General features: G+C 45.3%; 1 long non-coding RNA gene across 1 annotated transcript; it reads left to right on the top strand.

Moving 5' to 3' along the window:
* The first annotated feature begins 291 nt into the window (after positions 1 to 291).
* On the top strand, positions 292 to 2381 carry LOC116870597. Its single transcript, XR_004383254.1, has 2 exons — positions 292 to 355; positions 2009 to 2381. It is a non-coding gene; the product is annotated as an uncharacterized LOC116870597 (long non-coding RNA).
* The last annotated feature ends 20102 nt before the right edge of the window (positions 2382 to 22483 follow it).

Here is a 22483-nt window from a genome sequence, read left to right as displayed (position 1 = left end):
TAATGTGGGGCTCGAACTCACAGGACCAAGAGGCGCACGCTGTACCGATACCGCCAGCCAGGGGCCCCTGTGAGGGTTTAGTTTAAACTGAATGGGGGAACCTGTGAATCCACTTTAGTGCACATGGCCTAACTGCATGCTGATAGGCAGCATGCTAGAGCGCGTACTCTGTTAGTTTGCATATTAAGTATTAGTAAATGTTGGTTTCTTTTTTCTCAATAAGCCTCAGTAGCAGTTCTAACATTTTTCCTCTCCTACGGGTCATCCGCGTCCCCCCCTCCCCTGCCTCACGCACGCACACACACCCTTGGGACACTGGTGAGAGGCTGTCTGGTCAGGTTACTGGAGGGGCCAGGTAACTACTTCTCACTCGTTTACCCTTAAGTTGGACCGGATCCCAAGCCTAGGCAGGAGAGAAAGGAAGGATTTCTCGGTTTGGGAGCCTGATTTCCCGAGTTCCTCTTTTCTCCCCACCCCCACGCAAGCATACACACTAACTCCCAGTCTTGTGGCACGTGAGTGTTGTATGCCTCAGCCTTTCCAGTAAAGCTGACACTTGAACTATAAAGTTGCTCCAAACTTCTAACGAAATCTTGCAAAGCCCCACCCATCGCTCCCTTGAAGTGAATTTCTGGCAGTTTCCCCATCCTCTTTTGAGACTGCTAGGGGTGATGGAAGACAGCGTCTCTTTGAAAAAATGCATATTGTGCTCCTACTGGGTGCAGGATAATGAGGGGTTGTATGGAAAGGGTGAAAGCATGTTTAGTCTTCTCTCTGCCAGCTGACAATCTAGTGTGGAAAGGGAGTCGATGACTAATACAACTAAGGCCACAGGAATACAGGGGGAAGGGTGGGGGGACCAATGGTTATGAACATTGGCTTGGGACTCACTCTTTTCTTTTTTTTAAATATTTTATTTATTTATTTATTTTTAGTTAGTTATTTTTTTAATATTTTATTTATTTATTTGACAGAGAGAGAGAGAGAGATCACAAGTAGGCAGAGAGGCAGGCATAGAAAGAGGAGGAAAGGTGGCTCAGTGGGTTAAAGCCTCTGCCTTTGGCTTAGGTCATGATTTAAAGGTCACGGGATTGAGCCCCGCATCGGGCTGTCTGCTCGTCAGGGAGCCTGCTTTCTCCCCTCTCTCTCTCTGCCTGCCTCTCTGCCTACTTCTGATCTTTGTCAAATAAATAAATAAAATATTAAAAAAAAAAAAAAAGAAAGAGGAGGAAGCAGGGTCCTTGCCGAGCAGAGAGCCCGATGCGGGGCTCGATCCCAGGACCCCGAGATCATGACCCGAGCCAAAGGCAGAGGCTTAACCCACTGAGCCACCCAGGCACCCCAAGATTTTATTTATTTGACAGAAAGCACAAGCAGGGGGAGCGGGAGAGGGAGAAGCAGGCTCCCTGCTGAGCAGAGAGCCCTGGGATCATGACCTGAGCCAAAAGCAGACACTTAACCAGATAAGCCACACAGGTGCCCAGGACTCACTCTTAAGCTTTGTTTCTACCGCCCTCTGCGTGGATCCCTTGGGCAAGTTCCTAGACCCCCTCAGACTAATCTCTAAATAGAGATATTCCTTGATTGGATTTTTAGGAAGATAGAATTAAATAACGGTGTGTTGCTTGCGAACAAACACTATCATCTCCCACTTAGGGATGCGTATAGCCGTGGTCAGAGGACTGAGATGGAGTGGGCAATAAATTTCCAGAGTCAGGATAGTGGTCATTACTCTGGAGAGAAGGAAGGGAGGCAATGATTTGGGAATGGTTATCTGCACAGGGGTCTTTGACTATTTGGGCAATGCTTTATTTCAGAGGTTAGATGATAAAGATTAAGGTGTTTACATTATTCCTTTTTTTTTTTTTCTTCAGTAGGCTCTAAGCCGAATGTCGGGCTTGAACTTGAGACCCTGAGCTCAAGATTCTCTCATGTTCTACCAACTGAGCCACCCAGGAGCCTCGATAAATTTTAAAAAGTAACGAAGAAATTTGTGTTTATCACCTAGGAAGCAGGAGATGGAGTTATGACTGCCCTTGGCAGAGGTGATCTGGGAAGGCTTCAAAGAGGAAGCGCCATTTCAATTGGCTTTGAAGAATGAAACTCAGTTTGTTCATCTGTAAAGTGAGCACTGAGCATGCAGACTGAGATAAGAAATCCAGAGAGGCCACGTTTTCTCCCCATGAAAGCAAGGATCAGCAAACTCTGGCCTACTGATGGAGCCTGGCACAGCACCTGGGTCTGCACAGCCCACAAGCTAAGACTGGGTTTTATATCTTTAAATGGTTGAAAAGTGATTGAATGAAGAGTAATGTTTTGTCACCTGGAAGGATGACATGAAATGTAATTGTCAGCGATCGTAAATAAAGCTTACCCATTTATGTGTTGTCCAAGGCTGCTTTCCTGCTACAGTGGTAGAGCTGGGTAGTTGTGACCGAGACTTTATGTCTGGCGAAGTGAAAAATATTTACTATCTGGCCCTTACAGAAAAAGTTTGCTAACCCCTGCAGGGGACCTACATTTTTCATATCACTTAGGGATAACAGCTATCCTTCGTTCAGTATCGACTGTGTGCCTGGCACCGTTCCGCACGCTAATCTTACAACTCTCCATGAGGTAGATTACTATTTATCCCCATTTTACGGATGGGGAAAACTGAGGTGCAGAGCAGTGAAGTACCATGTCAAAGGTCACAAAGGAGGGGACAGGTCAGAATTTGGACCCAGGAGATCCATGTTCATTACCATCCTGTGAGACTGCCACTTAGAATAATGTTTGTGTGCTTAGTCATCTCAAGGTTCCTTCAGGACCCAGGATTTGGAGGTCAAGGCAGTTGTTCCCTAGACTTCAGAGAGTCGGGTAAGCAGTTCAATTGTGTGGAAATATTCATTGTTGGCTCTAGTGAGCTCCCCTTCTCTGGAGCCTTGAGTGGGGAGGAAGAGTTGGAGGTGGTAAAAGGCAGAGAAAGAGGAGGGGGGAGGAGGGCGGGTTCGGGGTGGGGCGGGGGCACATTTCTTGTAAATGTTGCTCAGCTCCTTCAACTGCTCTGCTGGTTCTTGGAAACCCTCACCACAAAGGACCTATCGACAACAGTGTTAAAGCAGATATGGCCTCATCCCCCAGTTCACTTCCTGCCCAGCCTTGCGTTAGTAACCCCATTGCCAAGAGCAAGGTTGCAGTGACCCCTCGGCAGCGCTGTGGGAGGAAGTGCAAAAATATGCAGAACTGGGGTCAAGCTCAGGGGACAGTCTTTATTTTTATTTATCATTAACAGGATGTCTGATGCACAGAATTGGATTAATCGTAATCCTTGGTTCATGATATGTTCTCGAGGTCCAAGCGTGGCCTCCTGTTATTATTAGATTTCACTGGACTGGGTGAACCACCCCCCCAACTCGAGAAGCAGACATCCATCTATCTAGATGATTCTCTCTTCATCCCTTCCTTGCCTTTCCCTGATGCAGTTCACTCTCCTAAATTTTGCCTTTAGCAGTCTCTTACCTCTCTTTAAAAATTTTTCAATGTTATGAGCACATGTTCCTACATTATGTAATGTTGAGTTTTAGGTGTTCTTGAACTTTATTGTAAGTATCATGTATGTATGTAGTGATCTGGAACTTGCTCTTTTCACTCAACACAGTGTTACAAAGACTCACGTGTGTGTTTCGTTTTCACTTCAGAAAATTCCATTTTATGGACAGGCCTTTTGATTGTGGTCAGTGGAGGCCACTCTTCTGTTGTTGTTTGTATGCTTTTTGTGTTTGTGCTTGCTTGTTTTTGTTTTATTTTTTAAGTAGGCTCTATGCCCAGTGTGGAGCCCCACATGGGGCTTGAACTCACGACCCTGAGATCAAAACCTGAGCAGATACCAAGAACTGGGCACTTAACTGAGTCACCTAGGTGCCCCCAGTGGAGGCCACTCTTTAGGGGAGCCGTGGGTTAAATCACTTAGGAGGTCAGCACACATAGCTAGGTGTAGCTCTTGCCTAATACCCCAAGGTGAAAGCCAGAGACTGTGTAGCCATTCCAGATTTATCCATGGAGCATCTACTATTGTACCTGGCAGCAGGCTGAGAACTCCTTTCTTACGCATAAGTAGCTAGAACCAGACTTCCCTCCTCGGCCCGCTCTAGGGTTCAACATGATGCCAACAGACAGACGAGTCTCCCAGCCAAGTGGAGATCTGATGCTGTGTGGGATTCCCGTGAGATCTCTGGACATCACAGTGGCTCTTGTGCACGTGATGTGATGCGTGTATGATGTGTGTGTGGCGGGGTTGGGGTGGGCAGTGTAGACGTGGTGTGCGTGTCTGGCGTGATACAGAGATGATGACATGGTGTGGCGGCATTCGTGTGCAAGTACATGTATCTTTGGTGTGTGTGCTGAAGCATGGTGTATGTGTGTGTGTGTTGGTGTGTAAGTACAGTACAGTGTGTGTGATGTGTCTATGTATGGATATGTGTGTGCTGCTGTATAAACACACTCATTCTTGGAGTTGTTACCTGCTTACCCCACCTAGGCAAGAGTGCTGTTTCTTTTTTTCCTTCCTTCCTTCCTTTCTTTCTTTCTTTCTTTCTTTCTTTCTTTCTTTCTTTCTTCTTCCTTTTTTTTCTTTTTTGAGAGTCCCGTTTCTTCCCTCCGTGACCTGGCTGCCTCCTTGATCTCCCTCTGCCTTGAATCTTCTACGCAGGTTTCTCTAACTTCTCTTCATCTTTTATCTTCTGCCTGATCTCCCACTCAGACCCCTCTTCCAGAACCACCCGCCCAACTGTCTTCATTCTTCCCAGCTCTTCCTCCACATGGCCCATCCCAATACACCTTTGAGATCCATCCTTGCAATCTTCATAAAGCTTTTGGCCCCGCCCTCCTCCTTAAGACTCCGCCTCTGGTTTCGTAATCCCTGGTTTGCCTTTGACCTCTCTGCCCCTTCGGCCCAGTTTCCTCTCCTTCTTCCTGCCTTGAAACTGCTGCTTTCTTTCCCTTTCTCACGGCCCTCCCCAACCCCATCCCCCTGTGGGGATCAGGACCCCGGCAGGAAACAGATGGGGGCACATTTGTGTCCTGTGAGGGGAGTGTGAAAAAGATCCATGCAGGAAGGTGTGGGGCAGGTGTTGGGAAAGGTGCACTGCTGTACCCTGGAGCTAGCGACGGGAGAATTACCTCTCAGGCCCAAGGGTAGAGAAGGGAGTGGGCATTGGAACCACACCGGTATGTAGAAAGCCTGCCCTACAGGAGCTGTGACCTTTCTTCCAGAAAAGCGGTCTGCCTGTGGTGACCCCACACGGAAGGCCAGGGAAGTAAAGGCCCTGGCCTGCTCTCTCTTTCCACCCTCTGGTCTCCTACCAGGGCCTCCCACTCCAGTTGGCTGAGCCCCATGGGGTGCCAGAAGGCAGGGAGTCTCGTGTGGGGCAGTCATCACAGGTCAGCCTCTGGGGGTGCAGAGCAAGGTGGAGAAGTGCGTGCAGGGAGCAGCTCTGGAGAAGCGAAGGGAAGAGGACTACAGCACAGTCGAGGCAAGATTATGCTTCGTCCCTGAGCCTCACGGACCACCTTCTCCAGGATGACTCCCAAGAATCCAGCACACACCTCCCTCTGAGCTCCAGGCCAGGGGGTCAATAGCTTCCAGATACACAGTCGCGGGCTCCCAGGAGCCGGACATCTTACATATCCATCCATCCATCCATCCATCCATGTATAATATTTTTATTTATACACACATATTTTAGATTTATTAATTTATTTTAGAGAGAGAGTGGGGGGAGGGGCAGAGGGAGAGAGTCTTAAGCAGGCTCCACACTGAGCATAGAGCCTAGTGCGGGGCTAGATGTCATGACCCTGAGATCACAGACCAGAGCTGAAGCCAGTAGTTGGACACTCAACTATACAGAGTTGAGCCACCTAGGCGCCCCTATATATACACAGGTATTATCTACATATACATCTACAGGGCAGAGCTCAATTTTTGGTAACTCCTCCCTCTACCACTTTAACATGTACTATTGAAAAGTTTCCATTTCAAGAACTATGGATAAATATAATCATTTTGATATGGCCATAATATGGAAATACATTATTAATTTGTGTAATTTCCAATTTTCTACTATTATATATGAAATATTCTGTTACCAGATAAGGTAAGGCTTTGGACAGAGATTAATTGTTTAGGCCAATCCTTTTTCTTCCTTGGTGATAGAACCTCTGATTTTTAGTTCATCATATGGCCTTCCTTTATATATGTATATACATATATATATATATATATGTATATATATATTTAAAGATTGTATTTTTTTATTTGAGAGACAAAGGGAGCATGGGAGGCAGGGGTGGGCAGAGGGAGAAGCAGACTCCCCACTGAGCAGGGAAGGAGACATGAGGCTCGATAGCAGGATCCTGAGATCATGACCTAAGCCAAAGGCTGACACTTAACTGACTGAGACACCCAGGCACCCCAACATATATATATATATATAAAAGATTTTATTTATTTATTTGACAGACAGAGATCACAGGTAGGCAGAGAGGCAGGCAGAGAGAGGAAGGGAAGCAGGCTCCCTGCTGAGCAGAGAGCCCGATGCGGGGCTTGATCCCAGGACCCTGGGATCATGACCCGAGCCGAAGGCAGAGGCCCTAACCCACTAAGCCACCCAGGCGCCCCCAACATATATATTTTTAATTTTAAAGTTTCTTTTAAAGATTATTTATTTATTTATTTGAGAGAGAGAGAGAGAGAATAAGTTGGGAGGAGGAGCAGAGGCATAGGCAGAGAGAGAAGTAGGTTCCCCACCGAGCAGGGACCCCGATGCAGGACTCAATCCCAAGACCCTGGGATCATGACTGAGCTGAAGGCAGATGCTTAACTGACTGAGCCATCCAGGCATTCCTATATTTTAAAATTTTATTTTAAGATTTTATTTATTTATTTATTTGTTAGAGGGGAGAGAGAGAGAGAGAGTGCACAAGCAGGGGGGAGAGGCAGAGGGAGAGGGAGAAGCAGACTCTCACTGAGCCTGGAGTCCAATGTGGGGCTCAATCCCAGGATCTGGAGATCATGGCCTGAGCTGAAGTCAGATGCCCAACCATCTGAGCCAACCAGGTGTCCCTAATTAAAGTTTTATTATTATTATTATATTTAAAGAAGGCTCTCTGCCCAATGTGGGGCTTGAACTCATGATGCCAAGATCTGGAGTCACATGCTCCACCAATGGAGCCTGCCAGGCACCCCGATATGGCCTCTTTTAAGAAGGAAGACTAACTTCTTCAGATTTTCTTGCAGCTACCTGTGGACACATAATAAAGTTATGCCCAGTGAGCTGATTCCAGGAAAATTTATTAAAAGACATCTGGTGTGCCCCTCCACTCCCAAGAGGAACGGAGGAGCCTTGTGACAAGGTGGAGGACAAGGGAGGCAGGTAGGTAGACACATGTGACAGCCTCCCTCAGGCGGCTCCATTCTCTAAGCCCTCAATGCTTTTATTTCACCAGAAAAATACTTTTCCCTTTTAAGTTGGTGACTTGGAGAAAATGTGTGGTACTTTAAGTATACTTTCACTGTGTCTTGGTGCCAGCATCTGTCTGCCTTCACAGGCCTTGTGACACGTCCTCCCAACTTCATAATACAAGTCAGTTAAAAAGAGAGATTTGAGGGGCGTCTGTGTGGCTTAGTCAGTTAAGCTTCCAACTCTTGGTTTTGGCTCAGTTCGTAATCTCAGGGTGGTATTGAGCTCTGGGGAGTCAGAGACCATGGCTCTGAGCTCAGCAGGGAGTCTGCTTAAGTTTCTCTTTCCCTCTGCCCCTCCCCCGCTCTCTTTCTCTCTCTCAAATAAATAAATATAAATCTTTTTTTTAAAGTGAAAGTGATTTGAAAAGAGAGATTTGATATCATATATTTACATCAATCCCAGGGAAAATTATATGGTAATATGAATAATCTAAGATGAAAAATAAAATGTATACTTGGCTCTGAAATGTGTATCATTTTTTAAATTAATTTATTTTTTACACAGAGACAGAGAAAGAGAGCGAGTGGGGGAAGGGCAGAGGGAGAGAATTTTCAAGCCAACTTCCGGCTGGGTGTGGAGCCCGAGGAAGGGCTCCATCCCATGACCCATGAGATCATGACCTGAGCCAAAACCACGTGTGGGATGCTCAACCAACTGAGCCATCCAGGCACCCTGGAACGTGTTCCTTAATCTAACACATTAAAAAAAAAAATTTTATTTATTTATTTGACAGAGAGAGAAACAGCAAGAGAGGGACACAAGTAGCGGGAGTGGGAGAAGGAGAAGCAAGCTTCCCGCTGTGCAGGGAGCCGGACTCAGGTCTCCATCCAAGGACCCTGGGATCACAACCAGAGCTGAAGACAGACGCCCAAAACTGAACCACCCAGGGCCCCCACTTTTTTTTTTTAATAAAGTAAGTTTCCAAGGAAGTTAAAAAAGATTTCATTTATTTATTTGACAGAGAGAGAGACAGTGAGAGAGGGAATACAAGCAGGGGGAGTGGGAGAGGGAAAAGCAGGCTTCCCACTGAGCAGGGAGACTGACGCAGGTCTCCATCCCAGGACCTTAGCATCACGACCTGAGTCAACCAGATGCCTAACGACTGAGCCACTCAGGCGCCCCAATCTAGCACATTTTCACTGATGGAGATAGGAAAAGAATGAACTTTTTTTTTTTTTTAAGATTTTATTTATTTTAGAGGGAGAGAGAACATGAGTGAGGGGAAAAGCAGAGGGAGAGAGACAAGCAGACTCTGTGCTGAGTGCGGAGCCTGACTCGGGGCTTGATCCCATGACCCTGAGATCACAACCTGAGCTGAAATCAGGAGTTTGACACTTGACCAACTGAGCCACCCAGGCACCTCTGAACTTTGCTTTTTTTTAAACTACTGAGAGATCCCTTACATATACTAAATAACACCCTTTTAATTTAACTTAACTTTTTTTTTAAGATTTTATTTATTTATTTGACAGAAAGAGATCATAAGTAGGCAGAGAGACAGGCAGGGGTGGGGCTGGGTGGGGGGAACAGGCTCCCTGCTGAGCAGAGAGCCCGATGCGGGGCTCGATCCCAGGACCCTGGGATCATGACCTGAGCCGAAGGCAGAGGCTTAACCCACTGAGCTACCCAGGAGCCCCATAACTTAATTTAATTTTTTTTTAAAGATTTTATTTATTTATTTGACAGAGATCACAAGTAGGCAGAGAAGCAGGCAGAGAGAGAGAGGAGGAAGCAGGCTCCCTGCTGAACAGAGAGCCCGATGTGGGGCTCGATCCCAGGACCCTGCGATCATGACCTGAGCCGAAGGCAGAGGCTTTAACCCACTGAGCCACCCAGTCACGCCCTTAACTTAATTTTTAAAAATTACTTATTTATTTATTTGAGAGAGTGAGTGAGCGAGAGAGAGAATATGAGCAGGGGCAGAGGAAGAGGGAGAAGCAGACTCCCCTGCTGAGGAGGGAGTCCGATGTGGGGCTCAATTCCTGCTTAACCCACTGAACCACCTAGGCTCCCCAATAGCATCAATTTTAAGTGCGTGATTGAATGTATTTTGACAAAGGTACACACCTGTGTAAACACTGTCACAATCAAGGTACAGAAAGCTTCCACCACCCTCAAAGTTTCCCTCGGTCCTTTGGCATCAATCTGTCCATCCCACCCCCACCAGCCCCAGGCAACCACTGATCTACTTTCTGGCACTATGGATTAGTTTTGCCTGTTCTAGAATTTCATTTAAACAGTGTCATACAGCATGAGCTCATTTGTGAGGATGACCATTTATTGGGTGCCTAGCATGTGACAAACGCTTTACAAGTGTATAATCATTTCCCTTTCAGAAATCAGAAAACCAAAACTCAGGGATTAAATAATTTACCAAGGTTACATGGCTGAGAAATGACAGAGAGTAGAATTCAATCTGTCTCCAAGTTTAAGGCCTTTCCTTATTTATCACACTGCCCCTGCCGTCAGTTTTACAGAGATCCTTAATGATGACTATGTTAGGGGCAGACACAAGGTCAAGGTTTACCATCTTCTGGAAAAACAAGAGTAAGGCCCATGGGACACCTGGAGAATAGACAAGAGGATACACAATCAAATGCTAAAATAAATTGTAACCAAGGACCAAAAATATGTTGTCTGCTTGGAACAGATACAAATAGCTACTGGAGGCCAAAGAAGAGAATGTGGGCTGAGGGTGTCAGGTCAGTTTCCATGAGGCCGAATTACCTATCACCGCAGACATTTACTTCAGACAAAATCTTGGAGCCGGGCTGGGAAAATCTGACTCTGCTAAGGGTGCGGGGCGGGACAGATCTTGGGTCTTCTTCCTTCCTGTCTCATCAAACCCGTGTTGGAATCCGAAGTTTAGAAAATCATCATTTAATAAGGCAAACACAGATCTTGTCCCCAAATCCCAGAACAGTGGCAGGAGGAGGACATCTGGGATATGGCAAGGAGTTTAAGGACAAGGAAAAAGAAGCACAGATAATTCTCCAGCTTCTATAGGGTCATGTTTCAAAAGTTTGTTTGTGTATCGTTTGTTTGAAATTCAACCCATCTTCCCAGAGAAACCGCATTACAGATGGATGTTGGGCACTCATATCTGACCTCAAATGCTGAGTTAACACATGAGGTGGCCAAAATACCACACAAACACTATAAAAACAATGCTGGCCCATTCTAGAACTCAGACAAAACAGTGGCTTGTATAGCCTCGTACACTTGAGCTGTTGTCTAGACCTTCGTCCTATCTGGTCTGGGGATCTACTCCCCCATGTCCCTGGTCCCTGTCCATATGCATTCTACCTCAGCCCCAGGCCACCTCCCCATCCCCGCCTTGCAAGACAGAACAGTCTTCCTTTTTTTCAAGCTGAAGTTTGTCTTCTTGCTCCTAGCTCCGTTCTTAGACTCTGTATGAATGATCACTTGCTCATATGTCAAGCCTTCTAAATGTTTAGCAATGTTCATTTTACTCTTTTTTCAACTTTTCTGCATGTTTGGCCTTTTTTGTCATAAAAAGTTGGAAATTTGGGAACAAATTTCAAGTGAGTAAGTATATTCAGTAAGTATTTTCTCTTTGAAATTGGGAAGGATAGAGTCTAGTCATCGGGGAAAATTATTGGGCTCCTTGAAAAAAATGTGACCGCAAAAGTACCCAGCTAATCAGACATCTGTCAGGGGCTAGAACAGGGCAGAAGAGGCAGCCAACTTCCAACACTTACATGACTCGTAAAACTCAAGACAAAAACTATTTTTTTTAAATTTATATTCAATTAATTAACATAAATGTATTATTTGTTTCAGGGGTACAGATCTGTGATTCATCATCCTTATATAAAACCCAGTGTTCATTACAACACATACTCTCCCCAGTGTCCATCACACAGTTACCCATCCCCTCACCCCCTCCCCTCCAGCAATCCTAAGTTTGTGTCCTATGATTAAGAGTCTCTCATGGTTTGTCTCCTTCTCTGGCTTCACAAAACCCTTTTTTCTAGGATGTTGTAAGGAATATTTGAGACCATGTCAAAGAAGGCATAAGGTGGGCCAGACATGCAGAAGGTGCTACTAAATACTTTTTCAGTTCTCAGTTTTCATAGTAGCTGTGTTCTGCAAGGTCACTGTGAACGCTGAACCACACCGCTCCTAGGTGAACACAGAGTCAGGTTCCTGTGAGCCTCTGGTAACCAACATTCTATGTGTGTTTCTGTTTTAAGATATCTGATTTGGGGCACCTGGGTGGCTCAGTGGGTTAAGCCTCTGTCTTCCTCTCAGGTCATGATCTCACGGTCCTGGGATTGAGCCCCGCATCGGGATCTCTGCTCAGCAGGGAGCCTGCTCCCCTCCCTCTCTCTCTGACTGCCTCTCTGTCTGCTTGTGATCTCTGTCTGTCAAATAAATAAAATCTTCAAAAAAAAGAAGCTTAAAAAAAGATATCTGATTTCATATATGTGTGTGTATATATATATATATATATATATATATATATACTCATTCACCTTGAACTCATGGCCAACAATCTCGTAAATCATGTCTGAGGGAAACTTATTTAACACGTGTGTTTCCTACGTGAGGCGTGTCACTTAGGGACACTACATCACCCCAGCTGGGACAGATTTAAACAGCGAAGTCACCAATACAAAGCACAAAAATGTGAAAAACACAGCACTAAATAAATATACCACAAGTACTGACTTGTTATTGTATTGTTTTCTTTTTTTGCATGTAACCTTTCTTTTTTATGTTTTATTTCTTCAAAAAAAAAGTGAGGTAGGCAAGGGAAATGGTTTTTTTCCTTCTTTTATTTTGTTTGTTTTCTTATTCTTTTTTTTTTTTAAGATTTTATTTATTTATTTGACAGAGAAAGAGTACAAGCTGGGGGACAGGCAGGCAGAGGGAGAAGCAGGCACCCCGCTGAGCAGAGAGCCCGACTTGGGGCTCCATCCCAGGACCCTGTGATTGTGACTGGAGCTGAAGACAGCCGCTTAACCAACTGAGCCACCCTGGTGTCCCTATTTTCGTTTTCTTTTTTTCTTTTTTAAGTAATTTCTACACACAACATGGGGCTCAAAGTCGTGACCCTGAGATCCAGAGTCACACGCTCCACTGACTGAGCCAGCCTGGTGCCCCAAGGGAAATGGTCTTATCCCTGTGTTATAAAGGTTTAGGGTGACAAGACTTAAGTGACAGAGATAAGACTAGTGCCAGAACTTCTCCCTTCTGTTCCAGGACTTGTCCACTGCAAGTGGGTTTTGGTTTCAATTCCCACAAAGTTTCATTATTCAAGCCCACCCACCTAAATTTTGAAATACTTATAATTCCGGTCATCTACATCCTCGGTGAAGGAGGTCATTTGTTTCTGCAATGGTTGATTGATCTGATTTGATCTGATTCTATTTTAATTAATTTATTTTTTAAAGTATTTTTAATTTAATTTTATTTTAAAGATTTTATTTATTTATTTGACAGAGAGAGCGAGAGCATAAGCAGGGGGAGCAACATGCAGAAGGAGAGGGAGAAGTAGGCTCTCTCTGAGCAGGGAGCCGGATTTGGGACTCGATCCCAGGACTCTGGGATCATGACCTGAGCAGAAGGCAGACACTTTAAGCAACTGAGCCACGCAGGCATCCCAGCAATGATTGATTTATATCAATATGTTCTCATGGGTATTTATTTTACTCCATGGGTTATAAAATCCAATAGCATTGTTAGTTATTTCGTGGCTTGAACTGCTCTAGCCTTGGTCATTGGGAGGGCTTTCAGGTTAGTTCTTGGTATTTTCCATGAGCCTCCCCGCCATCCTTTCCTGGGCACTTTTTTCTTTTTTAATATTTTATTTATTTGAGACTGAGCAAGTGAGAGCAGAATTGTGTGTGTTGGGGAGGTGAGGAGCAGAGGGAGAAAGAAGCTGATTCTCCGATGAGCAGGGAGCACGATGCAGGACTCGATCCCAGGACCCGGGGACCATGCCTGGAACCGAAGGCAGATGCTTAACCAACTGAGCCACCCAGCCGCCCCTCCTGAGCACTGTCTTACTTTCTGTCACCAGAGGATGCTCCAGGCTCACCTGGGGCTTTCCGTTCCCAGCTCTGGAATCAAGCACTGCTCCAAGGAACCTTGGTTTCTTTCACTGAGGAAAGGTATTTAAAACACAACCTGGGCCCTGTATGTGCTCCACTGTGACAGGGGCGTCACTGCTTCTACACCTCCTCAGGGGTCAGAGCTTGGAAACACACGGAGGCAACCTCATCCACACATGGACACAGAGCCACGCTCACTTTGTGTCTATCTACGATCCCAGTTAAGGAGCTTTTCAGGAAGGTCGTTCCTGTCTTCACAATCCAGTATATGGTAGGTTTACAACAAATAAGTTCTTTTTAAAAAAAAAATTATTTATTTATTTGACAGAGAGAGAGAGAGAGAGAGAGACAGCGAGAGAGAACCCAAGTAGGAGGAGTAGGAGAGGGAGAAGCAAGCTTCCCACCAAGCAGAGAGCCCGATGCGGGGCTCGATCCCAGGACCCCAGGATCATGACCTGAGCTGAAGGCAGATGCTTAACCGACTGAACCACCAAGGCATCCTGACAACAAATATTTTTTGATTTGAATTGAATTAGATAATTAGAGAATAATGTGTTACAGAAAAATGTTTGAGAAATGAAAGAGAGAGCAAGATAAATGAATCCTGGCTGACTGGCGACATGGAAGGGGTCCTAATCTGGGGGTCCCTGGCTGGCTCAGTGGGTAGAGCATGTGACTCTTGATCTCAGGGTCATGAGTTCAAGCCCCACACTGGTTGTAGAGCTTACTTTAAAAGAAAAAAAAAAAGTCTGGAGGGGCCCAGGCTTGGACAAAGAGATCATAGTTCGAGGACCAGCTCTTGCCACTTAGCTCCAGGACCTTGCACCAGTTACCTAACCCCTAGGGCCCTAAGTTTCCCTATCAATTAGAAGAGGGAGTAAGTGGGCTAAGTGATCCTTAAGCTTCTTTTCAGTTTGGGAACAGAGAACTTATCACATTTCTCACTTGCTTAAAACAGCTTTTAAGGATAGGGAGTTTCTCTCTCTCTCTCTTTTACCACAAGCCATAGTAATAAGTATAATTTACAATATGGCCTTGTGTGTGTGTGTATAGAAACATATACATATATGAACACGTGCATATATGCACACATATATGTGCACTAGGGATTGGTCTGAGATAATGTAATAAAAATGTTAGTGTGCCTTAAATAAGGTAGATATTAACTTCTCTTTCACATAACTTGACTTCTCTTTTATAGTCTGGGGATGTTGTGCTTTTCAAGGCCCTAACACACTCAATGCAGAGCTTCTAACTCTGGGCGCAAGGTGACTGCTCCAGTTCCTACCATCACGTCTATATTCCAGCCAGTGGGAAAAGGGAAAGGCACAAATAAGTCAATTCTTTTTTGGAACATGCTGCATCAGCCAGAACTTACTAACATGGCCAAACCTGACAGCAAAAGAGGCTGGAAAATGTAGTCTGGGCAGGCAAGTGTCAACACTTGAGTATCTGATATTAAAATTCAAAAGGAGAATGGATTGATGGAAAGCTTAGGGTATCTGCTACTCTGTATACAATTGAAATAACATTTTCATGAAATGGTACTTACTCTTTTTAAACATTTTTAAAATACCCCTTTATTTTTTTAAAGTAAATTCTACCCCCAACATGAGGCTCAAACTCACAACCCCGAGACCAAGAGTTGCATGATCTACTACCTGAGGCAACCAGGCACCCCTAAAATGGTACTTACTTTTAAAAAAAAATTTTGGTATAGTCTTTTTATTTCTACTTTTAGAGAAAAAGAGGAGTGGGGAGAGAGGCAGAGGGAGAGACAGTCTCAAGCAGTTTTCACATCTAGCGTGGAGCCCAGCACAGGACTCAATCTCATCACCCTGAGATCATGACCTGAGCCGAAATCAAAAGTCAGACGCTTCACCAACTGAGCCACCAGGCAGCCTGGTACTTACTCTTTTTTTTTTTTTTTTTTAAGATTTTATTTATTTATGTGACAGACAGAGATCACAAGTAGGCAGAGAGGCAGGCAGAGAGAAAGAGGGGGAAGCAGGCTCCCTACTGAGCAGAGAGCCCGACTCGGTGCTCTATCCTGGACCCTGGGATCATGACCTGAGCCGAAGGCAGAGACTTTAACCCACTGAGCCCCCCCAGGTGCTCCCTGGTACTTACTCTTAATACAAAAAGTATTGTGTCTATTTATTCTTGTCTATTTCATTCAATTTTCTTTTCATTTTTAAAAATACTGGTCTTAAACTACTAAATTGATTTCACATACTCAAATGGGTTACAACCCTCGTTTTGAACAATGTTTCCCCAGAGCACGAGAGCCCAAACTCCTTGGCACAGCATGGTGGTCTCTTCAAGACATGCCTGCCCCTCCCTCTGCAGCCTCCCTTCTGGCTGCCACCACCGGCTCAGCCCAGCTGAGCTCCCACACCCTCAGACACATCTTCGTGTTCCCCACCTCCTTGTCTTTGCACTTGCTGTTCCCTCCATCTGGGATGCCTTCTGCCCTTCCCTCAATCTGCGCCCACGCCAACCCCACCCAAACTATCAGCCTGGCAAACCATCTTCATTGTTCAAAGCCCAACTGGAAGAAGACTTTTCTTACCCGGAAGTCCCCTGCGGGGTTGGCACACCCTTGGGCTATCTCTGCTTCCCCCTGCTTGGAAGCCCTTCTTATCCCCCATCACAATTCATGTTCTTAGCTGGCAGCTTCCCCTCCTACCTATGAGCCTGTGAAGGGCAGGAAGACAGGTCTCGTTCACCTTTCTAAACCCAGCACCCTTCCTGACAACCTGCACAAAATCCAGGTCTGATGCACATTTGCCGGATTGACCAGAAGATGGAAGATTTCTTTCAGAGGAGGGGAACCTGCCCCGACCCTCTTAGGCTGAGTGACTTCTGTCTTTGGTTTGCTCTCATAACACTTTCATGGAGCCTCACACACTGCCCGGATGCCAGTAGCTTGCCCCTAGAGGTTCTGGAGCTAGGTTGCCTCGGTTCAAATCCTGACAGTGCACTCTAAGTGTGACTCTGGAAGAGTGACTTACCCTTCCCGGGCCTTAGTTTTCTCATCTGTAAGATGGGGAAAACAGTATGATTCATGTCATAGCATTGTTGTAAGATTTCAGTTAGTTCATTCATTTGGAGGCGTGCCTAGGAGATACTCTTCCGGCATTCACTATTTGGTCTAGTGACTATTTGCATCACTCTTTACTAGACTCTCAACCTGGAGGGAAGCTTTGCATCTCCTTTGGTGCTTTTTGTACAGGCTTGCCTAGCGTAACACCCCATAAGGCTTGATTTTAACTGGCAAGTCACCTGGAAATTCAGAGACATATCATTTCCCTATCTGGTTAGCCTGTGGGAATTGTAATAATGGGCAGGTCAATGAACATCTAGCCAAGTATAACCTACTCAGGGAAAGACAGCCAGAGGAAACCAAGCCTGCCACATCTACTTACATTTTTTTTTTTTTTTAAGCAATTCAGCAAGCACGGCAGACAAAAGGAAACTTGTGGACTTGTTTATTAAGACTGCCAACAACTGGGTACCTGGGTGGCTCAGTCGGTTAAGTGTCTGCCTTTGACTTGGGTCGTGATCTCAGGGTCCTGGAATGGAGCCCTGCGTTGGGCTCCCTGCTCAGTGGGGAGCCTGCTTCTCCTTCTCCCTAGGCTCTTCCCCCCAATTGTGCTCTTTTGCTCTCTCAAATAAATAAATAAATAAATAAAAATAATAAAAAGATTGCCAACAATTCTTTGACCAAGTTTGCACTATCCTGAGGTGGTGAAGGGACATGTTTAGTCACAAGCAGGGAGTTGGCTCTGTGCTGGGAGACAGGACGCAGGGTCTGATGGGCACTTGTCTGTTAATGGAGGGATCTCTCAAGGGTGAGCGCTGGGTCTCCCAAACCCCAGATCACTCAGGACCAGCTACAGGAAAGCAGAGACCACCACTGATGTTTGAGGCAGAAAGGAATTGCGTATAAGGTACTGGTTCCTTCACAGTCTTGGACGGGTACAAGAGGTTTGGTGCTGGGTCTCTAGGATAACCTCTGGCGTCACCCTGCTAAACCTCTGGCCAAGGGAGCGGCTGCTGCTGCCCCCTCAGGGAAGTGGGGATCAAGAGAGGACCCTTGGAACTGGTGATTTCCAGAAAACACCAGAACTACAACCCAGGGACCGGGATAGCAAAGTTTACTTTGTTACTCCATAACCTTGTGGACCAGCAGCACCTTTAATTAATTAATTAATGAAATCTGAGTATAGTTGACACACAATGTTATATTAATTTCAGGTGTACAATATAGTGATTCTACACGTTTTCCAGGGCGCTACGCTCACCATGAGTGGAGCGACCCTCAATCACCATACATTGCTCTGACAACATCATCGATTATCTTCTTTGTTCTATGCCTTTTTTATCCATGACTTATTCATTCCACAACTGCAAGTCTGTACCTCCCTCTCCCCTTCACCCATTGGTCCATTCTGCCATCCCTTTGTCTCACTTCTGTCTTCCCAAGACCACACTCTGGGTCCAGTCTCCAGGACTATAGATGCAAGGGAGTCCGGAACATTGGTTTTGGGGTTCCACTCTGAGACACAGGAAGGCACATCAGAGCAGTTGAAAGGAACCTAAGACCAGTTGAGCCACCATATTCCTCCAGGCCCTCACACGCTATGCTTCAGTCACTGGCCTTCTGACTGGTCTCTGAAGGTACTACACTTGTTCCCCTGGCTTAGAACTTTGCATTTGCTGCTCCCTGTGGTTAGAATGCCCTTCCCACAGACCCTCCCAGTCCTTATTCAAAGGCCTTCTAGGTGCCCCTCTCCCCTGGGTCTCGGGGCTGTTCTGGAAACAATCATAAGAGGCAGCAATTCCTAGGACTGGTGAAATCTCACTAACTGGGATGAAGGGCTGTTCTATCACCTTGTTTCATTTTCTTCTTAGTACCCATCACTAGCTGAAATTATTATTATTGTTATTTTTCAAGATTTTATTTTTAAGTAATCTCTACACACAAAGTGGGGCTTGAGCTCACAACCCTGAAATCAAGTCATACACCCTTCTGGCCAAGCCAGCCAGGCACCCCTGAAATCATTGTAGATACTTACAAGGTCACTTGTGTATCACTTGTCTTCCGTCCTTAGAAGTTTCGTGAAAACAGCAACTTTGTTTTCTTCTCCCCTGAAGCTCCAGCATCTAGAACAGGGCCCGATGTGCAGCACATGCTAAATAAACATTTGTTGAATGACCCACTGAGGATAGAGATAACATAGCACTTTGCACTTATCTCCATTACCTGACTTATCATATCATATCATAATTACTTCCTTGCATGTCCCCCTTCTTGCTTCAGGGCTGGGACTGCATCTCCTTTTTTATTTTTGCCACACTTCTTGACACAACGCCCAGCATACAGTTGGCAAACCATGCATTTTGATGAATGAATAAAAGAAGAAAGAAAGAGAGAGGGGGAGAGAGAGAGAGAGAGAGAGAGAGAAAGCATGAATGCACGTGTTTAGGGAGCATTGAGGTGTGTTCCAGGATGTCTGTGGGTGGGGAAGGAGGATACTTTCTGTACAAGGTGATACAATGATACGTAAAATCATCTCAGTCAGGGGCACCTGAGTGGCTCAGCTGGTTGAGCATCCCACTCTTGACTTTGGCTCAGGCCGTGATCACAGGGTCTTGGGATCAAGCCCCTTGTTGGTCTCTGAGGTCAGCGGGGAGTCTGCTTGAAGATTTTCTCCCTGTGCCTGTTTCCCCCCATGCTCTCTCTCTCTCTCTCTCTTTCTCTTGAATAACTAACTAAATAAATCTTTAAAAAAAAATAATCTCAGTTAGTTCAGAAAATGCAAGAGATCCTCAGATCAGAGGGTGGAGGAGGTGGGGTTGGGCGGGAGCTCAGCCTGGACTGAGGAAGGAAAATGGAAATGGATTGGAGTCGCAAAGTGTCTACTTACAGAATTGAGAGGATTTCTGGTGGCTTGGGCACTTTTTACAACTGCTTTCTCCCAATCCCTCTGAAAGGGATCATTTTTTCCCCTAAAACTCTGAGAGGCAGGACGGCTCAAGTTCTGGTCTCCACATCATTCCTAGACTATGTCTTAACAGCATCATGCCATTGGGGCAAGAGAAAAACCAAACATCCCCTCATCCCCTTTTATTTTATTTTAAATATTTTATGTATTTATTTGACAGAGAGAGACACGGCGAGAGAGAGAACACGAGCAGGGGATGCAGGAGAGGGAGAAGCAGGCTCCCCACTGAGCAGAGAGCCTGATGGGGGGGGCTCGATCCCAGGACCCTGGAACCATGACCTGAGTCGAAGGCAGATGCCTAACAACTGAGCCACCCAGGCGCCCCTAGTTTTTTGGGTTTTTAAAAAATTATTATATTAAAGATCTTATTTATTCATTTATTTACTTACTTATTTATTTAAAGGTTTTCTTTTTAAGCAATCTCTATACCCAACTTGAAATCACAAGCCTGAGATCAAGTCTCACATGTTCCACTGACTAAGCCAGCCAGGCACCCCTAAACATCTTTTACAGAAGATGCCTTCTAGTGTTTCGCCTTTTGGGATGTATTTCTTTTTTTCCTTTTTAAAAATTTTTTAAAGTTTACTTATTCATTTGTCAGAGTGAGAGAAAGCACAAGCATGGGGAGCAGCAGAGGTAGAGGGAGAAGCAAGCTCCCCACCGAGCAGGGAGCCAGATGTGGGGCTCAATCCCAGGACCCTGGAACCATGACCTGAGCCAAAGGCAGACACGTAACAGGCTGAGCCGCCCAGGCATCCCTGGGGATGTACTTCTAAAGAGGAAAGGCAGCCTTGGTAGGAGGCAGAAGCAATTTCTAGAAAAGCACAAAGCGTTTGCCTTTGATTCAGGTCCTGATCCCAGGGTCCTGGGATGGAGCCCCACAGCAGGCTCCCTGATTGGTGGGAAGCCTGCTTCTCTCTCTTCCACTCCCCCTGCTTATGTTCCCTCTCTCACCGTGTATCTGTCAAATAAATAAATAAATAAATAAATAAATAAATAAATAAAATCTTTTTTAAAACATGGAAAAGCATAAAGCCTGAGCACTTTCTTACCTTTTTATATCCTTTTTTATTTTTTTATTTTTTTTATTCTTTTAAAGTAATCTCTACACCCAGCTTGGGGCTCAAACTCACAACCCTGTGATCAAGAGCTGCATAGTCCACTGACTCAGCCAGCCTGGTGCTCCCAAACCTTTTTATGTCTTTAAGCTATTTCTGGGGTGCCTGGGTGGCTCAGTTGGCTGAACCTCTGACTCTTGATTTTGGCTCAGGTCATCATCTCAGTGTTGTGAGCTGGAGCCCCGCAGGGGGCTCCTCGCTGGAGGTGGAGCCTGTTGAAGATTCTCTGTCTCCCTCTCCCTCTGCCCCTCCCATTCCCCTTCTAAAAAAAAAAAAAAAGAAAAGTAAGTTATTTCTAACAATCACCAGATCATTGTTTGACTCAGCCTTTTACATATACACAAACACACAACATGTCACAAACACAGACGCATAAATATGCACACAAACCACAACATACACAAACACACCCGAATATTCACATACACAAATGCGGATACACAAACACACACAGTCACATGCAAAAAATACATACACAGAAAGCCCTATGTTTGTGAAACAAAATTAATATGGTCAGAAGGCATTTGTAAAACCTATGTCTAGGGAAGAAAATCATTATTCATTTATGAAAAAAAAGTCAGCATTTTAAATTTTTAAAATTATTTTTTGTTTTTATTTTTTTAATTTTTATTTTATTTGTTTTTTTTTAGCAATTTTTTAAAAAAGATTTTATTTATTTATTTGACAGAAAGAGATACAGCAGGAGAGGGAACACAAGCAAGGGCAGTGGGAGAGGGAGAAGCAGGCTTCTTGCTGAGCAGGGAGCCCGATGCAGGGCTCAATTCCAGGACTCTGGGATCATGACCTGAGCTAAAGGCAGACGCCCAACGACTGAGCCACCTCGGCGCCCCTAGTTTTTATTTTCTAAAAAGATTTTTATTTATTCATTGGCAGAGAGAGACAGTGAGAGAGGGAACACAAGACCCTGTAAGCATTTTTTTAAAAGATTTTATTTATTTATTTGACAGACAGAGATCACAAGTAGGCAGAGAAGCAGGCAGAGAGAGAGAGGGGGAAACAGACTCCCTGCTGAGCAGAGAGCCCGATGATGCGGGGCTCCCAGGACTCTGGGATCATGACCTGAGCTGAAGGCAGAGGCTTTAACCCGATGAGCGACCCAGGCGCCCCTGTAGGCATTTTAAAAAACATTTTATTTACTGAAGTAATCTCTATACCCCATGTAGGGCTCGAACTCACAACCCCAAGATCAAGAGTCACATGTTCCTCTGACTGAACCAGCCAGGCACCCCAAATTTAAGCAGTTTTTTAAAAATATTTTTAAATTTATTTGACAGAGAAAGAGATCACAAGTAGGCAGAGGGAGGAGGAAGCAGGCTCCCTGCTGAGCTGAGGGGGGTTTCACTGAGCAATCTACCCACCTGAAAGGCTCAAGCGTCAGGGGCTGGCTCTCAGAGGCGTTTATTAACCTCTTATCGGGTGGGCAAAAGGATTGGGAAAATCAGCAAAGCATCAGGCCATGTGTGAAGACTAGGGGTTGGAAGACACCAAAGAAAGGGAAAGAAAGGGCTTTGAGGGCTGCCTAGGTGGCTCAGTGGGTTAAGCCTCTGCCTTCAGCTCAGGTCATGACCCAGGGTCCTGGGATTGAGCCCCACATTGGGCTCTCTGCTCAGCAGGGAGTCTGCTTCTCCCTCTGCCCCACCCTCTGCTCATGGTCTCTCTTTCTCTGACAAATAAATATTAATTTCCTTTTTTTAAAATTTTAATTATTTTATTTTAAGATTTTATTTATTTATTTGACAGAGAGAGAGGGA

This window comes from Lontra canadensis, unplaced genomic scaffold (assembly GCF_010015895.1).
Source record: "Lontra canadensis isolate GAN:19392208 unplaced genomic scaffold, GSC_riverotter_1.0 scaffold23, whole genome shotgun sequence".
NCBI classification, from domain to species: domain Eukaryota; kingdom Metazoa; phylum Chordata; class Mammalia; order Carnivora; family Mustelidae; genus Lontra; species Lontra canadensis.
Note: the sequence above shows the minus strand (reverse complement) of the source record. Positions and strands in the feature narration are given on the sequence as shown.